A 5,255-nucleotide genomic window follows, 5' to 3' on the forward strand; every position below is an offset into this window, starting at 1 on the left:
AACAAGAAAGAGTTAAGTGAAAATTAAGGAGTCACATTTTTTTTTTAATCCGTGTAAAATGAACATTTCCCTTTCAGAGAATGCTTCTGCTTGAATCAAGTTTCTATGCTTCTATTTATATTGCAAGCAACAAAACCAAACAAAATAAAAGGAAAAAGATGGAAAAGATGAAGGAAGGAGCAAGCCAGAGGAAAGAAGGAAGAAGGGAGAGAAACACACACACACACACACACACACACACACACACACACACACACAGAGAGAGAGAGAGAGAGAAAGAGAAAGAGAGACTGACTTTTCATTTGCTCAAAATGAATTTCATTTTAACTTTTTTAATCCTACATCTTAATATGAAGAAAGTTGACCTCTTCTTTTACCAATTCTAATATTATATTTAATTTTTTTCATATACATCATTAAGGAGGGAATAAAAAGATATTTTTACCTCCTGCTAAATGTTTGCTTAAGCAAAACATATCAGTTACACAATATTTACTGAGCTAGTCGTATTCAGAACACTGTAAAAGGCAGAGTGCTGTAATGTTCAAAGATTACTGTGGTGTGTTGCATTTTGCATTCCCAAGATAGTATTTTTTCCACAAATGCCCTTTTAAAGCATAGCATATACTCGGAGGGCCCCTGTAAGAATTTAAATGAGAATTCTTCAGAAGAAATAGTGTTTCAGAGTATTAACATTTAAACCTCTAGTAATCCCTGAATAGTACCAAATATCATTTCTTTTGAATCAGGATACCGCATTACGCTCAAAGAAAGCAAAACTGAACAAGTGGCTTGGAAGGCATACATATAAAGCTTTTGGGTAATTACAGATTTCTAGTCATGTCGCCACAACGGATGTTAGTGTAGCTGTTAATAGTTCTGTTTTAAACTCTGATTTCCCTATAGCATGTAACTTAAAAACTACATTAAAAAAATGGTGAAAGTGGACATAAAAGGACTTTAATAAAAAATATATAATTACTTTCTACTCCTTTTGCAGACTGTGGGGATTCATTCCTAAAATGAAGTTTTTGGTCACTTAATAACAATAAATTACTAAATATTTAATGTTATAGCATGTGGCCTTTTCAATAACTCAGAAATACATTTAGTTTTAAATAAAATTTAATGTGAAAAAATAAAATTTTAATAGCTCTGATTTTATAAAGTTTACTTGGAAATACTTATATTTTAAAATGTAAAATAGATAAATTATTAAATAATTTTAAAATAACTTTCAGAATATGACTTAATTGCATATTTTTCACCCTACTTAATATGTTGTCATCCAGAAAAAAATCTCTCATCAATACTTCAATACTTTTTTTTTTTTTTTTTTTTTTTTTTTTGAGACGGAGTCTCGCTCTGTCGCCCAGGCTGGAGTGCAGTGGCCAGATCTCAGCTCACTGCAAGCTCCGCCTCCCGGTTTCCCGCCATTCTCCTGCCTCAGCCTCCCGAGTAGCTGGGACCACAGGCGCCGCCACCTCGCCCGGCTAATTTTTTGTGTTTTTAGTAGAGACCGGGTTTCGCCGTGTTAGCCAGGATGGTCTCAATCTCCTGACCTTGTGATCCGCCCGTCTCGGCCTCCCAAAGTGCTGGGATTACAGGCTTGAGCCACCAAGCCCGGCCTACTTTAATACTTTTTTTAACGGCAGATATACCTTTAAAGTTGATGAAGTAGCAAGAAACATTACACGGATTTATGTTTCATTTGTTTCAGTGTCACCATATTTGATACGCAACTGACAAGGCATAATGTCACTATGTAAAAATATACAACTTCATGTAATCTTAATGTGATAGGAACAGAAAATATATGTAGCAGTTTCTGCGTGATTTCTCCATTGAGCAATGACACCATCATTGAGATAAAATTCAAAGTGAATGCTATAAGCAGAGTTGAAAGTTTTACAATGCTTCCTGAAATAAATGTCACAAAATTTGATATATTCAACACATGCTACTCATATGTAAATTAACATGTGGGGAGTGTATGTGAATCACTGTTTCTGACATTTATTTCATGGTGCTCTATAAAATCTTTCACTTCTGCTTATTGTTCTTTTTTATTTTTCTCAAATGAACAAATCTTTTTCAATTACAGAGAAAAGTTCACATTAAAAATACTGACACACTGGGTACTTCATTTATTTGAAGTGGTCTTAAAAGAATGTCCTAGCTTTTATTTAAATACTTCTGTGTGTCTATTTAAATAACTTCAACTTTAACTAATTATCACTTTTAACTCCTTTTGTTATTTCAACATATAACATTATATCATTTTTTGACTTTTTAATTTTACTCCTTACTTTCTGTCAATGCTAGTCAATATTGCACTTAAAGAAGAAATATGGCCGGGCACGGTGGCTCACGCCTGTAATCCCAGCACTTTGGGAGGCCGAGGCGGGCGGATCACAAGGTCAGGAGATCGAGACCACGGTGAAACCCCGTCTCTACTAAAAATACAAAAAATTAGCCGGGCGTGGTTGTGGGCGCCTGTAGTCCCAGCTACTCGGGAGGCTGAGGCAGGAGAATGGCGTGAACCCAGGAGGCGGAGCTTGCAGTGAGCCGAGATCACGCCACTGCACTCCAGCCTGGGCGACAGAGCGAGAAATATATTTATTCTTCTTTGTCCTTACAAAATTAATCATCTGATCATTTCTAAAAAAAAAAAAACAACAACAACAAAAAAAACTATACATTTTTGAATTCATTAAAGTTATATTCTGTCAATATGTTGTGACCAACATCTTAACATGAGATCTTATGTGAAAAAACAGAGAATGTTTGGGTAAAGAGGCAATATATCCCTTTTTCTCAAGAATCTTGAGATCGTTTACAGAGAATGAAACAAATATTTAAGTAATAGAAAACAAAAAAAGAATGATTCCCTAAGATTTCTTTTTTTTTTTTTGAACAGTGTATTTGCTTGTATACCAGTGCTCTTTTCAGGGTGATTTGGGTATAAAATCTAGTGAGTATGAGAGTGGATTCTTTTTGTATGTATATTCACTTGTTAAGCCTGTTGGCAGGACTCTGCCTATATTCTTCCTTCAGGTTCTAGGAGACTGGGGACCAGGGATATATTTCTTTCTTTTTTTTTTTATTTCAAATTTCTTATTTATTTATTTATTTATTTATTTATTAATTTATTATTATTATTATACTTTAAGTTCTAGGGTACATGTGCATAACGTGCAGGTTTGTTACATATGTATACTTGTGCCATGTTGCTGTGCTGCACCCATCAACTCGTCAGCACCCATCAACTCGTCATTTATCCACAAATATCATGTGTTTCAAAAACAGGGACCAATTAAGTGGAATCTCATCATTTTGTTCCCTAAGATTTCTATGATGAATTGAAAAGTCTGAAAGACAGTTTCTTTGAAAGAAAATTTTGAAAAATGAATAGTATTTTAATTTTTATTTCTTTCTATAAAATATAAGAATTTTGTCATAATGGCACTAAATTTTTGAAAAACAAAACTATAAATAAGAGAATGAAATAATACATAATAGTTTATACCACGTATATGCATAAACATTTAAAAATAAGCCATGATTTTAGTATTTTTATTTACCAGTTTAACTTTCAATTATGAGTATTTCTAATGAATGAGATTTCAGAGGCAATTAAGAAAAGGTGTTTAAAGCGAGCGATATGTTAAGCAATGTTGAGGATGTAAGCAATATGTTTGGAAAAGAGCAGTTGAAAACCAGTGCAAGTTGAAGTGTAATAAGACACAAACGGAAAGCAATTGAACTTACAGCCATATTTTGGAGGATCTTCAATGTGGCATTGTAAAGCTCATATCTAACACAGGTGGATATGAAAGCCAGTGAAGTGTTTGGAGTAGCCTATAATATCAAGGGGAAGGCCGGGCGCGGTGGCTCAAGCCTGTAATCTCAGCACTTTGGGAGCCAAGACGGGCGGATCACGAGGTCAGGAGATCAAGACTACCCTGGCTAACACGATGAAACCCCGTCTCTACTAAAAAATACAAAAAACTAGCCGGGTGAGGTGGCAGGCACCTGTAGTCCCAGCTACTCGGGAGGCTGAGGCAGGAGAATGGCGGGAACCCGGAAGGCGGAGCTTGCAGTGAGCTGAGATCGCGCCTTCACTCCAGCCTGGGCGAGGAGCAAGACTCCATGTAAAAAAAAAAAAAAAAAAAAAAAAAAGAAAAGAAAGAAAAGAAAAGAAATAGAGTTTTATTGAGAAGTAGACATGTCGATCCAATAGACACTATCAATGTCTACAAAGATTTAAAGCTTCCCCAAGGAGGAGGATTACAAATTCCCACCATGTTGAACACAGACATGACTTACTTTAATCTGTGAACTTTGTGTAGAAGCTCCACATAGTACTCTTGGATGGAAGCTTTACAAACCGTCACGTATGTGATTCGTCAAATTTCAATTTTCTTTTCTTTCCCTTCCCTCCCTCTCTCCCTCCTTCCCTCCCTTCCTTCCTTCCTTCCTTCCTTCCTTCCTTCCTTCCTTCCTTCCTTCCTTCCTTCCTTCCTTCCTTCCTTCCTTCCCTCCTCCCTTCCTGACTCTCTCTCTACACTTTCTTCTTTCTTTCTTTTTCTTCCTTTCTCTTTTTCTTTCTTTCTTTTCTTCTTTCTTTCTTTTTCTTTATTTCTTTCTTTCTCTTTCTTTCTTTCTCTTTCTCTTTCTTTCCTTCCTTCTTTCCTTCTTTCTTTCCTTCCTTCCTTCCTTCCTTCCTTCCTTCCTTCCTTCCTTCCTTCCTTCCTTCCTTCCTTCTCTTTTTTTTTTCCTCTGGGCCTCACTCTGTCACCCAGGCTGGAGTGCAGTAGTTCAATCATTGTTCATTGTCACTTCACACTCTTGGGTTCAAGGAATCATCCTGCCTTAGCCTCCTGATTAGCTGGGGCTACAGATACACACTAACCTGCCTGGCTACTTTTTTTTTTTTTTTTTTTTTTTTGGTAAAGATGGGGTCTTGTTTTGTTGCCCAGGCTATCCTTCATATTTCTTATTCTATGTAGAGGAGGCCCTATCACCAAGTCCCTTAGTGAAGGTCACATCACACAGAGCTTAATTGGAATCAGGGAGACATGTAGCAAAAGTAGAAATAAACCTTTGTTGTTGTAAGCCAATAAAATATTAGTTATTGTTGCTGTAACAAAACTTAGCCATTTTAATGATACATGTCCTCAAGAAGAAGCAAATGAAAGATAAGAATTGTAAGAAGTAAATGACCACCATTGTCAACCATTGCCTATTTTAAA

At 36.0% G+C, this 5,255-nt stretch overlaps 1 non-coding gene across 1 annotated transcript; it reads right to left on the minus strand.

Annotated features, from left to right (window-relative positions):
- Nucleotides 1-3,261: 3,261 nt before the first annotated feature.
- On the minus strand, nt 3,262-3,340 carry LOC144341194 (small nucleolar RNA SNORD18). Its single transcript, XR_013417979.1, has one exon. It is a non-coding gene; the product is annotated as a small nucleolar RNA SNORD18 (small nucleolar RNA).
- Nucleotides 3,341-5,255: the final 1,915 nt, after the last annotated feature.

Source organism: Macaca mulatta, chromosome 5 (assembly GCF_049350105.2).
Source record: "Macaca mulatta isolate MMU2019108-1 chromosome 5, T2T-MMU8v2.0, whole genome shotgun sequence".
NCBI classification, from domain to species: domain Eukaryota; kingdom Metazoa; phylum Chordata; class Mammalia; order Primates; family Cercopithecidae; genus Macaca; species Macaca mulatta.